The sequence below is a fragment of the Parus major genome, chromosome 8 (assembly GCF_001522545.3).
Source record: "Parus major isolate Abel chromosome 8, Parus_major1.1, whole genome shotgun sequence".
NCBI classification, from domain to species: domain Eukaryota; kingdom Metazoa; phylum Chordata; class Aves; order Passeriformes; family Paridae; genus Parus; species Parus major.
Genome location: NC_031777.1, coordinates 20,489,663 through 20,504,517, shown reverse-complemented (window position 1 = coordinate 20,504,517; position 14,855 = coordinate 20,489,663). Strand labels below are relative to the sequence as shown.

At 41.6% G+C, this 14,855-nt stretch overlaps 1 protein-coding gene across 17 annotated transcripts in view; it reads right to left on the bottom strand.

The window, feature by feature from the left end:
• Positions 1 to 14,855, bottom strand: part of PTPRF (protein tyrosine phosphatase receptor type F) — a 376,909-nt gene that overhangs the window by 271,275 nt on the left and 90,779 nt on the right. The window lies entirely within an intron of this gene.

Here is a 14,855-nt window from a genome sequence, read left to right as displayed (position 1 = left end):
AAAGGCTGATTTACTAATTCTGCCCTAGCTACCACTTCAGCAGCAGATGTCATCTAGCCCAAGAGAATCATCTCATTTAGAAGAGCAAAATGCAGCTAACAAAGCTACTCTAAATTTAGTTCCACCACCAAGGAAGGAACATTTATGAGGACATGGCAAAAGTTTGTGTTACCAGTACAGGTGCAACCCGAATACCTCATCTACACCAACATGAGTTGCTACGAGGTTTAAAATAAAATACTGAATTATGGATATACACAGAGCCTACTATATCTTGGTACAATTGCTAGAAACTCCATTAAGGTCATAAACACAGAGATAGCTGACAAGAAGCTCAACAGAAGGATAGATGTTCTCCCAGTAGCAGAAAATGCTCTTAACAACTACCTGTGGGATTATGAAAATAGGCTACTTAAGTATCTGCTGCTATTAGTGATTCTGCCTGCCAGATCTACTAGAGTTTTCATTTTGATTGTATGCTTGGAATGTTTCTTCTTTTATCAAGGGAATATAAACACCAGTGTTTGGGGAGGACAAACAAAAAGCATCTCCTCAGCAGGGACAGCAGCCACCCTCACAAGCCCAGGAAGAGCATCAGTGACCTGTGGTGTCAGCATGTTACAGAGGACACAGTCACTAAATCACTACAGTGGTCACTTGTGAGTGCAAGTGGCACAGACAGGGGTGTCTGAACACAAAGACATCTCCAACCCAGGGACTTCACCAACCACACAAAGAAAAGGAGATTAAACATCCTGGGGAACAATGAAGGACTTCTGCCAACACCACTGCTTAAAGTGCTCTAAGAAAGAAAATTCTGCCTGATCATCACACGTGATCCTTTTCCCTAAAATTACACATTTTTCTAATATTTGTACACTGATTTGACTTTTTTTCCTCCTTTACTTGTGAAGGAGCTACTATATTCAAGTGTTTACAGAACTTACCGTTTTTCTCACTCTTTCACCCCTGCCATGTCACTGCCATAAAATTCCCTCTTGATTCCAAAAATACTTTATACAACCCTGTTGTGTTCACATGAAGACTTTGAGGACCATCAATAAGATAAAGGAGCACAAGATGCATCCACTAAACCAAAATTATAGACTGCATCTTAGGTTTCTAGAAAACAAAGGTTTGAGTGATTAACATGTAATGATTTCTGAAATTAAATAATTGCAGAGAAACAGTGCTGCTTAAAGAAACCAAGAATTCCATGCTAACAAAAATTAGAGGTAATTATAATGTGTATGTAAAGGGCACAGCATTCTGAGTGTTAAATCACCTTTAATTATGTTTTCTGGATTTGTAACACTGACATTTGAATTCCTAACACTGCACTGATACTCCACGTTAAATCAAACATGCCAACAGCTCTATTCTGAATCACCTTGAAGGCTTGCAAAACAGAGCTGTGTTTGAACACATTTATCTTTTTCCTTACACTCTTTCAGCTATTGAGTGAGACCACAATGTATACTTCTGGAGTCATAACTGGTCACCAAAGCAACAGCCTGGATGCCAAAAAGCAGGATTTCAACTCGACTGCACAGGGTGGTGGAAAGAGAAAGGTGATTACAATACCTCCATTGTAGCCTTGATCCTGTGACTCAGACCCTTGGTGAACTACAAGTCATTCATGCACTGAATCCAAAATGAGTAACAGAGAAAGCAACTGAAAACAAGACTTTGTTTTCTTTTAACTTCTGTTCCTGGTACTAATGGCCTTTAAAGGGTCTGGGCATTAATCCTGGATTGCAACAAGAGAGATGAGAAAGATCCCTGCCCAGATTTTTTTCCTCTTTAATAAATTCTCTAGAAGTTGTCAATTTTCTATTTATTACCAACCCTCAGAAAAGGAGGTCTGCATGCTCCATGGTTAGTGCACAGCACTGACAGTAGATCAGGAGTTCCTCCAGCACAAGGTAAAACCAGACATGTACACACCAGAGGCCTTTTCTCATGTCATCAGCAAACTGTGGCTGTATGGATAGTGAAAAAATACCCACTTCTCATACTGTTATTGCTTAACCCCTTATAAATATTAGGTTTCTTTCCAGCTCATATTCTGCTATACGAGGACTGAGATGGGATATTTGTTTTCTTTTCCCCTTTCTTAGTGATGGCCTTTTCCTCCCATATGCTAAGGCAGCTGTTTACCAAGTTTCACAATCCAGCTAAAAGAGGCTAAATTAAGAAATTTCCTTTGCTTGCCTCCTCTGTTTTAAAGGTGTTATATTACTCCCTTTGCAGTTTGTGGTTCAAGAACTGCAGCTGTTAGGAAAAAATGTATTTATGTACATAAACACATTATTGAAAATATTTACATTAATTCAACTGTGACACAGAACCCTGTCCAGCTAGATCCCTGGTCACTATGGCTCAGCTGTTGCAGAGCTGGCAAGCCCAGGGCTGAGGATGAGGATGTTTCACTTTTCCTGCGTGCCCACCCTGCCAAAGCACCAGCACACCTGGACCATCCACCCCAGTGCCTGAGCAGCAGCAAATACCCTTCTCCATCAAACACATCCACATGCTCTGCTGCTGCTGCTAGGGAGGAAGGAGAGATGAAGGGTGAGCGCAGCACTGGGGTCAAGTGTCCCTCCAGGCAGAGGTCAGCAGCTAACTGGGCACGCAGGAAGACAAGAGCAGCAGGGCTGGGCAGGGAGCTCCAGGAGCAGCGAGGTCCTGCCAGCCCCAGTGCCCTGCTGGCCGTGTTCATCACTGCCCCGGGTGTAGTGAAAGCACTGCCTTCCTGCAGACCTCAGGCTGACAGCACAGCTTTGTGAAAGGTGTCTAGCACATAAGATTTGCACTTCCAAAACCTCCAAGCAAGTCCCAGCTGCTCCTTTCAAACCTGCCATGTGCCATGTATTTTCTCTGTTTCCCAGGTAAGAAGAGGGCTGCAGACATCCAGCATCAAACACTCCAGCAACAAAAAGCATCTGCTGTAACAACTCAAAACAACAGAGTAAGAAAGATGGTTTGTCACAAAGTGACCAGTGTAAACCCTCACTGCCACAGCAGTTTCAGGTATTGAGGAACTATACCAAGAATTGAAAGTCAACCTTTAAGGATTTCAGAAGTTAATTGCCCACAGCTTTGCCTCTCTGAGGTTTCTACATGTTGAAAGCACAGGGCCTTAACTAGCAGAGCATGACAAAGAAGCAAAGCCTACTAAGTGTCTCCACAACAAATCTGCAAGAGTTGTGGCATGCACTGTAAGCAAAAGGCAAGTTAGGCTGGAATTTCTCAGTTTTCACTTTGTGATGACCTAAAAAAGATCAGTTTTACCTATATAGATAAGACAATAGGCAACTACCTCACTCCTATGAGTAATTCTTAATAAAGATTTGATTTGACCTCATTTTAGCTGCATTGGAGAAAGGCATCTCAACATCAGTAATAACAAAACAGTTAACACCAGCACTCACTGAAATGTTTCTGTATCTGCCAACCCTAGATACCTTACAGTCTGCAGATGGGATGGTTTTATTGTTTTTAAATACACTGAAATGCTTCTGTATCCGCCAGCCCTAAATACCTTACAGTCTGCAAATGGGATGGTTTTATTGTTTTTAAATACACATAGGCACGTACTTCTTAATTATACTTTAAACCAAGAACAAAGGTCACACATATGCTCTTAGCAAGAGGCAGCTATGCAGTCACTATGTTCTGTAAACAACTCCCATCTCTTCAACCATTACCAGTAGACCTTTAGACTTCTGCATTTCTTGGCCCTTTTCATATTGTAAAAACATCATTAAAACAGATTAAAAGTGCTATTCCAGTCAGACCACTTATCTGAAGCTTGAAGAAAATGTGTACCTGCAATGCTCTACTTCAAAACAAATGATAAAATTGACTGTTATTTCAGACTCTTAATCTTGGAAAAAAATATTCTCTCTAATCAGAGACTACTAAATCTACTCTCTCTTCTATTAAAACTATGTATTTACATAATCATACAACTGCTTCAAAGGTGCATTTTTAGGATGGATACACATAGCCCTCACATGTGTTCATATATGATGAATTAGATTAAATAACTTTAATAAGGAAAGAGTGTACATAAAGTACAGTTTTACAATTAACATATGCTTTATCTCTTTTTTCTAAGGTGACATTTAAGCTATATGCCCGTATCAGAGCCCTTTATCTCACAATGCCATTTTCCCCTGGAGTATTCATGTCTCACTTCAATAAAATATCAGCACACACGGGCTTGAAACTGGCTTTACCTGCAGCAGAGACAATTCCCAGACTATCAATTTGTAAAAGCATTGGGAAAGCTGTAAGAACAATATTGATAGATGGGCTCTCCCACACTTTCCCTGCACAAGCATCTGCTCTGAAGCCACCTTCCCCACAAATTAGTCTTTGCAGAGTGAATCGACAACAAATCCATTTCAGTCTTTGAGACTTCAAAAGAGTGAGCATGGGGTATTTCAGGTTTTGGGGTGGGTTTTGTTGTTCTTGTTGTTGTTGTTTTCCCCATCCCGCTTTCCCTAAAGTAAATTAAACTTTGAACCGTGATTTCAGGAAAAGGTAAACTTAGCCATCAGCGCAATTCACTTCTCTGGAATTTCAGTAACATTCAGTTTTACTCAGTGTGTAAAATACCCAGACCTGTTTCCAGAACTCTGAAGATACAACCCATGGGCAATGCTCATCCACAACCAGCACCTTGGGTGTTTGCAAAGTCTGGGGACTACACTATCACCAAGTATATACTTTTGGTTTAAATTACTTTCATCTCATTTGCTTTCTCTCTTTATATCTGAAGGAACAGACATAGCTTTAGGTCTTCTTGCAAAAAGGTCCTGCCATAACACTACAAAACTAAGGACAAAAGAATACCAACTCAGTTCAACAGGACAGCATCTGTCCTATTACAATTCTCAGGAGGAAGCCAGGGATGTACTCAGGGAATGGAGCTGTCCTCTCCCACCTTATCTGTGGACTGTGGTTTTAACCTTGAGCCTATATTTAAATTGAGGGCTCATATTAAGCAGCAACAAGCACTCCCAACCTCAGGACATCAGTGTCCTCAGCAGCAGAAGGTACAGCATGTCTGTTGTCATTACCAGGTGTGCTTTAATTACTGCTATTACCAGCAGCCAGGGAAGGGCTGCAAGGCAGCTACTCTTTAAAGAGAAAAGGCAGAGCAGGGCAGCAGAGATTACTCCAGCAACTGTAAATACTTTGCCATCTGCAGAGTCACTGGAATTAAAGAACAATTTTGAAAATGTTCATTTATTCCCTGTCCACACCATGCACACAGGCACCTATGCTGACCATAGTGCCTTGGTATCATCAGCATCTCCACAGCTGCCTGCTCCATAGGCCACACAAAGTAAAAACGAAGAAATATAAGCATAGGCACACTCATGGGTGGAGCAAAGGCTCACCTATACATAAAAACAAACAATACTTCAACCAACTGTTATTTTTATCCGTATGTAAACAGAACCACAAAGAGAAAGTAAATCTTCTGCCTTGCTCTTGCTGTAAAACTATGGGAAGAGAATTATCTAGTGTGGCAAAGGAAGGTACATTTCTTAAGAAGAGAACTGAAAATCCAAGCCCTGCACAGAATGTGGAGTGTGAGACACTCAGAAAGGGCTCCTGCAGATACAATGATCTCCGATCTATTAGGCCATTCTATAATGGATACAACTGCCAGCATCTGCTCTGATGCCAGAAAGCAGTACAACAAATCAACACCAGATCTCTAGGCAGTGTTAGGGACTGCACTGAAAATGCACATGGCTTTCAAAAAAAAGTACATGAATTTCTGAAAAATTCTACAATATGGTACCAGGATCAACAAATTCAATGAGAAAAGGTATGGGCAATTCAGCATTTAGGAAAAAATCCCACTTTAGTCTCTGTCCTGGCTGTGGACCAAAAGGCAGCAATGCCAAGTGCTGTCTGCCAGGCCAGGAGAGGCAAGAAGATCCTCCCCTACCCCCTTGCCTGGGGGCAGCAGGGACCTGCAGCCAGCTGGGGCTGGGGAAGGAGGTGTGACAGCCAGGGCAGCTCCAGGGACATCCAGAGGGGTGAGAGCTCCTGGACCATTAAGGGAAGCCTTGCTTTTGCCACCAAAATTAGCATGTTTGAATAACTGAGATTCAGAGACTCTCTCCTGTTTCTGAGCAGGGATCAGGGGTTTCTCTTCACTAGAAATGACTTACTCTGATCTGATTCAGCTTTTGGAAGACAGTGAAAAGCCCTGACTTCCAAACAAGTAAGTTTAACAGATCTGTGCTTCAAAGTAGGTGGGTTAAACTACAAAGAATTATTCATTCTCCACAGTTACTGGCCACTGCCATTCCTTTAACAGTGGGATACCCATCTAACACATACAGACATCAATATACATTAATTTAATCCACAGGTCCCTCTGCCCCTGGATAAAAGGCCAACTTTAACCCTATGCTGCTGCTGGAAGGACAAGAAAAGCTCTGCAGGAGCAATGGAAAGACCTTGTTTCTTCACCTGAAAGCACCCATAATTAGGAAGTGATGGATGTTGCTAGTAAAAATGAGTGATGTTTTTCAGGAGGTCTCTCATCTGTAACTGCGCTGTTTTCAGATAAAATAACCCTTTCTGTCAGGCAGTGTCAGGAGTGTCTACAGCCTATCAGTCACTGCTATCCAACAAAAAATATGACGTTTTTGTCATAGTATCTGTAGTGTACATTGTATCAGCCCTCCCTCATTGTGTGCCTCATCAGTCAGGGTCTCCACCCTGGCAACACCAATAATTGGTGCTCCTGAGATACACAGATAATGTGAAATTTTAAAAAAACTCAATCCCATTGCATGTGTTACACAACTCCTTTTGAACAAAACACCTTTTACAAGCACGTAAAATCGTATTTGCCATCTGGACTTAATGACTATCAAGCAAAACTCAGGAGGAAGACCCGCTCACCACTGCTGCATGCTGGCCTACAAAGCGGAACCACCACAAGAAATAGCTTGGAAGGAAGTCAACAAGATAAGCGGGATCATTTCCAACTCGGACACCATAAAATTTCACACTGTAACAACTTCATTTACAAGACTTTGACAAACATTAAACAAGGAGAGCAAATATCTAACACAATTAACTGAGATTACACATATGGCCTAAAGTCTCGGTGCCACTGTGCAAGTGCCAGGAGAGACTGTCCCAATAGGGAAAACGGGGCAGCTCTGTAACTAAGTGCCCTTACAGACTGTCACAGTATCACAGAAAATAAACCCTGCACCACCACAGCTCTGAACAAGGCAGCCTCGTCAGCTTTAGCCTTTCAGCACGGCTTCAACAAGAAAATAAAACCAAAATCCCCATCAACATGATTAAGGAAACGGGACAGATGAGCTAGACAGACCGTGAGCCTTTGGGAATTCTTTATGTGATCCCTGTCAAACATCCTGGCTATGTTTTTAACTGATTAAATCAGACCTTGACAGAAAACTTAAGGGTCAATTTCTCAATATTCTAATAATTGCATGGAATTCTTGCTAAGGTTCTTGCAACAAATGACCACTCTGATGACAACACACTCCCTTTCTACAGGTCACCTTACAAAATTCGATGGAGTTTGAGAGTTGATGTTTCATTACCTAAAAAAACATTCTTGATCTTTAAACACAATGAATATTAATATTTAACCACTGCATGTTAGAGATTACCTATCACTATTACAAGCTCAAAGCTATTACTTTTGAAAAAATACTTTGCAAAAACACTAAGAAAAAAATAGATGCTGATGTCACTGATCACATGTTTTCTATTTATTGTGATGGGAAATAATCAGCTTCTCTGATTAGATACATGTTTATTATATTACAAGGCAACAATTTCCTTCAAGCACCCAATCCAATCCATGTGCTTGGCACAAACGTTTCTTAAAGGCTAAAAATATAAACACCTGTGTCCTAGGAAATACACTGGTGCTTCTAACAAACAAAATGCTGAAGCACAGAAGAAATTTAAACATTTGATTACACTGTTTCCTCTTGACACCTGACTGAGAAAACAAACATTTTTGTTTTATTAAGGGAGACTAAGGGAAGCAATCCCAGTAGTATCTGGCCCTTCTGAACCACGGATTACCTGCAGAAGCACTGCCACTCACCTGAAACACACATAATACAAAAATTTCATCCTCTAAAGATGAGGAAGGAAGTAGCTTATTAAAACTCTGAATAAAGCAAGTGGGAAAGCGCCTCAGCATGTCCAAATCCATGCACAAAGCAGGAGTAACTCTTAAGTCAGACCATGCTGTCCAGAGCCTTGCCCAGTTGACTTCTGAATGCCATCTAAAATGGGAGCACTGCAAGCTCTCTGGACTCTTGCTCAGTGCTCTTCACTCTGAACCTGAGCTATAGGAACTTCCCTTGCTGCACTCCGTGCACTTTCCCTCTTTTCCTTTCCCCACACTCCCCATGGAAAACCTGGACACTGCCATCACCCCACCCACCTGCCCGGAGTGGATGACCATGCTCAGACCCTCCCTCCCCCATGGCTTGGTAAGCACTGCTCCCCTGGACCCCACTCACATGTCTCCTGCTCCAGTCCCAGCCACCCACAGTCTTCTGCCTGATTCATCTGGTTTTGGCACCTTGCTGAACTTGTGACCACCAGTGGGATTCAAGCTTCCCCATAAACTAGGACCACCTCTTGTCCATCCCTTGGCTGAGATGGCAACTGACCACTTGGTCTCTCCATCCACAGGCTGATCAGACCCAGCTCCAGCAATACCCACTTCCCATCTTAGCCCCCAGACTACAGCCAGCCCACATTCCCTGCAGCACCATCCTGGCCACAGCACCATGTCTGGAGCCTCAGCAGCACTGACAGCAGCACCATTACCTTTAATTACAGAACTGGGTACTCCAGACACAGCTTGTCCTCTCTGCAACTGTCAGCTTGGGTACAGGTGGTGATCCAGCGCCTGTCCCAAAGCAGCCTTCCTGTGCTCTGCAGCCCTGCCACGTCCTCACCACTTTGTATTTCCTCATTTCAACTCATTAAGTTGTAAGCTGCAGATTTCCACATGCCTTTTCAATCTACCATAGCCATTTAACTCTGAACTATGCTTCGCAGTGCTTGAGCACCTCTCAGTCTGGACTTACTTGCAGATTTAGTTAGTATTCCCTTGTCCACACCAGTAAAGAGAACAGCAAATAAAGCTCAGCCCAAGACAAACATGGGTGTATTCACACAATTCCTCGTGCCATCTCCCTCCTTTTCCCCTGATTTTCACAGTAAATTATGGGTAACTACACTTCAAACATGGTCCTTAAACAATTCTTTGTTTACCATATTATTAAATACATATATTTCCTTATTCCACAGAAATGTCACGAGGTTTTATCAGAAATTACTGAAGTTACAAGGTAACATCACAGGTACTGCTATCCCCAAGTCCTTATTTTCTTATCCTCCAGATTCCTAGAAACTGATTAAAATTTTTATTCCAATTCTCTAAGCACTGCAGCAAGACTAACTAGTAAGTCTGTAATTCCCTGGATCTCCCTTTTTCAAACTGAGGTAATACCATTGCCCTTTTCAGTCCTTCAGGATCTCTCCTGGCCTTCCCAATTTCTAAAAGATAATTGTAAATGGTTCAAAGGTTGCTTGGCTAGTTGCTGATGTACCCTAGGGCAAATTTCATCAGGCTCTGCCTATTTGAATACACCTATCTTATCTCCTTTTTCTGATCTATCCTTTTTCTACTCTGCACTTTACTCCTATCACCTTGTTTAAATTAATTTGAATTAATGTGAAGACACACTCAAGCAATACAATAGCTCAATAGCTACATGATAGCCTTTTTTTTTCCCCCAGCTGTAATGTTAGCAAGAAACCAACTCCACATCATGCACATACTATGACTATGGCCTTCTAGAGATACAGAAAAACATTTACAAAGATTGGTCTGAGCTAGACTGAAGACTTCAAATGGTTTAGACCAATCCTCAACCTAGAGTGTCTGAAGGGAAAACACTAAGAAATGTCAATAAACTCCCTGCCTGTGCAGGAAGACTTAAAGAGAAATTCTAACTGCATTTTACAAGGGACTCTTTTTCAATTACTAAATCAACCTGGTTTAGTTTTTTAAGTTAAAAAAAAAAAGAAAAATAATCCAACACTTCCCCAGCAGATAAAACATCTGATAATCAAATGCACAATTTCCTGCTGATTGCTGAAGTTACTCAGCACTGATCACTGCCAGGGGTACTGAATTAGAATGACCACTGGTCCAAACCAGCAAGTCCCACTCCTCCATCAACACTGACAGGTATCCTGAAGCACATACGATTTTAATGCATCCACCTGTTCTAGCCAAAATCTACCTTTCATCAGCTGGAAATTATCATCCTCATGGCTGAGACATAGCAATACACTGCAGGATCACTGCTAGTCTGCTTCTATGCAAAGCAAAACAGACAGCTTTAGATCATCCTCTGTGATTTCTATTTTGTTTTTCAGCAAAATGAACTAGACATGGTTGTGTGCTGTTACCACGTTTCAGCTCAAGCACAGTAACTTCTTAAACTGCATCATTTCCATCCTCAAAGACACGTCAAGGCTCTGTTCTGTGATCCCCCAGGCAGAAGATGCAATGTTAATGGAGATTCTGGCTGTCACTTTTAAAAGCAGTTAATGATTTGAATGCCTCTATTTCTAGTGTACCCAACTTGAAGTTTTTTACAAGGTCCAATTTTCAAGAAATGATGAACACTCAAAAGCTGCTGGGTGGAGGTTCCCACCCCACTTGGTGTTTAAATCATTTTACCCAGTATTTCTACCTAGAAAATCCTTTTGCAAGACTTAAGCCCTAGTACTAGTCAAAAGAAGGGGAAAAATCATATTCTTTTGCTAGCTGTGATGAAAATGCAACAAATCCATGCATTCTTCCAGTTACACAAAATACAGCAGCCTACCCTTGAATATGAATCTGTGAGTATTTTCTTCCAGAGTGATACACTGAAAACCTTCTCTCACAAAATACTATAATCAGCTTTCAGTGAAACCTGCTTTACTGGACATAATATAAAGCTTGATTTCCAACACTGTCAGGACAGAAAACCCACCCCATATTTCCAATCCATATACTGCTAGTACTTGGCCCTACTGCAAATGCCACCATCAGTAATCCCTGTCTTGCTGCCTGCCTCCCCTGAAAAACGGATCATAATTAGCAGAATCCCTGGATCTCATCCTCGAGTTAATGATGAATAAAAACAAGGTATGAATAGAGAGAACAGTCAGAACAGTAAAATACTGCTAAGTCTCTGCTGCTGCTCCTTATTCCACTAGTGGAAAAATTCAGACTCTATTTTAGTCAGAGGAGTTTGGTGTCATGCAATTGTTCAGTCACAGCTCAACAAACCTCATTATTTCAGGCCTCTTTAGAAATCCCGAGTTTTGCCCGTGAGTACGATGGGATGTGGATCCTCTTGCCGTGGCTCTGTGCCCCAGGAATGGCACAGCTGGTGCTCGTGCCCAGCACAGCCCCGGGAGCTGGCACAGGCACCGGGAAGCCCAGCACAGCCACAACTCCGTGTGTTTTAATCCATCACCCCGCTGGGCTCTGCTTCAAACCCAGTTTAACCAATACTGCCTGGTTTCAGCCAAGCCTGTGCTGATAGTAGAGAGAACGAAACCAAGTTAATTAGAGTTAAATGTAGCCTCAAAGGAGATCTCAGCACCAAAACTCCTTATGCACATTAACTTATATAACATGTATTTTTAATGAGTTCAGCACTTGTCTTGGGTTTAGGAAACACACACATGGGGTGGCAGCTATTCAAAGCCGTTGCGCCAGAGCATGAGCAAATGCTGACTCTGCAAGATGACAAGGTTATGTTGCCAGTTATGGAGATTCTACTTTTATTGCACAACCCTCAGATACCTAAATTTAAATTAAACAGGTGAAGTGACAACACAAAAGCCACCTACCAATATACTCATCATAAAATACAAAAGGAAATGAAAAAGACCAGAGGGCTAAAGCTCATGTTCAATTTTGCAAATATGTTTAAATCTTGTAACATCTCCAGCATCTCCTGAGCCTCTTTTTCATAAATAAACTTCTGAAAATATGTATCCCTGTAGACAGCTAAAGCAAACACCTTCAAAGTGGAAGGGAATTTTACAAGTGCAAATTTGGAGCTTTAAACCCCACCCTTCCATCTCCACATGTATTCTCCAACACTCATCACGTCAAGCCAGGTAAATGGCCAGTAGTTGCCTTTGGCTTCTAGTGTTTTAAAGAAATCTACTTATTTGTGAGATAAAAGGACTTGCAAAGACTCTTGGGTCCAAAAAATATATAGTCATATATAAATAAGGCTGAACTACGCCAACAAATTCTGCCAATGCCCTTTTGAGCCTGTCATTTAAGTACAGCCAGAAAACTCTATTCGCTGGATTACAGTGAAAAGGGGTAACATAATTATAAGTATGTTCCAGCCAATATGGCATTAACACACAATTAAATCCCTTTGACTCACAGAAGTCTTGTGCCAACATTTTTTAGAAATATGTAACCTCTATTACAGAAAACAACCCTTCAATTAGAATATGGTATCGTAATACATTTTCCAAAATGTAAATAAACTAAGGAATAAAAATGTTGAAAGTATTGTAAGAGGACAATGTGACCCAATGACAACAGTTTTACACTTTAAATTCAGAATGAAAAAACATAACTGTGTAGAAGTCCCAATTTCAACTATAATTTCAATGGCAATGCTGCTTGTATAAAATCCCCCAAACCATGATCACATAGAAATATAGTATTTCCCTAGCAATAGCCAGTTCTAATGAAAAATCTTAACTTTGTTTTTCTTTTAATCTTTTCAAGCAGTATTCACTTTGATAAATTTCTTAACTTCATGACTGTAACATTCAAATGGATAGGTATTTTTGTATATCCCTAAAAATGCAATCATACAACAATTTTTGTTTAAATGAATGACAAAAGACTGCTCCAGGACACAGTGTTGTCTCAAAACTCCTGAAAACTTAATCTGTATTCCGCTAATCTAGGTTACAGTTTATCTTCAGGGGTTCTCCTGTAACATCATTCCTTGATGCTTTAGATTCATCCTGATGTGATTGAAAAGGCTTCCTTTTCTTTTTTCTCCCATTCATCCACTTTGTTCCTAGGCTCCCCTATCCCCCCCCCAAAAATAATTATTAAGGAAATTATTTTAAAAGAAAACCCTACAGATAAACCATGACCTAGAACAGGGTGATTCCACCCAATTTATGTTCCAGAAAGTTGATTTACTTTAAAAGACATTACTGCTTGCCACTCAAACTGAACTTTCAGCCACATATTTTATTGACTGAGTCCGTCATCTTTTCTCTCCTGAAACCTGAGTTTACTTTAAGAATGACAGAATACTTTCCCAGGGTCAGCTGAAAGCATTCATAACTGCACATACCAGAAAATAAGTGCTATAAAACTAAGAAGCCCTCAAGGACAGCTGTTTTGCTGAGGAGCTGCATGACCAAGCTGCTGCCTCAGCTCCCATGTAATGCCACTTCTCCTGGTTCAGTTCTGTCACCATGTAGTCCCCTCCCAGGTACTCCCCATCTCCAAACCAAGACTGCCCTAGGATGTTTCTAGACACAATACAAAACAAAATGCAGATGATTAGTTAAGAAATGTGAACTTAGCATGACAGATGCTACCATAATTCAGATACTGTCGAGGTTTGTAGCTCGCCATGTCTGCCTGTCACCGGGATGTACTCAGCCCTGCTGCCCACTGCCAGCCTGCCTTCATGCTGACAGCTCCATGGGACAGGTGAGCCTGTAAAGAAGCTGGTGGGCAGCAGGGAATCTGACCTGTCTGTACCTCTGCATCCTCAGCACCTGCTTATGTCCTGCCTCCTGAGCTAAGGGAGCAGGGGATCCAGTATTCAAACTCTGCTCTTCAGTGGGCACAGCAGCCCGGAGCCTTCCTGCTCACCCTCCTGCCTGCACCCAAGTGCAATCACGCCAACCCGGGCTCACCTCTGGGGAAAACCAAGCATGCCATACAGCACACCAACACATCCTGCCCTGCTGCTGCTGTGAAACAAGGTTTCTGAAAGCTGCCCTCCCATTGCGTTTTCTCCTCATAACCTCTCAGGCAGCACATCCCAAACCCTGAGCACCACCTCCAGCTGCACCTGCCACTGCCCAACCCACACCAGGTGCCGCCAGCACCTCCTCCACAAGGCTCTGAGCCCAGAAGCCCTGGAGCAGCTTTTCCCCGCCCCAGGACCACATCAGCAGTACTTTCAAACACACACACACACACACAGACATACCTACCATGTGTGCTTCTAGCTCCTCTTAAGCAGCAACACCAGTTCTCATGTTAGAGAAATCTTGCTTGATTCAAGCATCAGCATCTTAGCTAATGAATTTCTGCTACTCTTCTACACTCAACAAATACTGGGCTGAGTAACATATAGCCTAATTGACTGTTAAGGTCACTGGCCAGCTCTTTAATCTTATTTAGTACACTCTAAGACAGTTCATGAGTCATTAGGGCCTTATTCTTGGGGACACAAGGACACATAATACACACTAATAAAGAGCATAAATGTGATCTAGTACATGTATTTTACAGATTGTGAAATTAGAAAGATAACATTAAATATTTTTTTGCTATGTTATATTTTTAATATTTTTTATGATTTTACATACAGTAAGAATATTTTTCAGAGCCTGCTGGTGTATTCCTAACTTACAACACTGCTAGAACTCTACTTTAAGTAGTAAAAGCCATACCTTAAATACCATCTTGAACAGGAAAAAAGGGCTCAAGGGAGACTTAATTTAAAAAT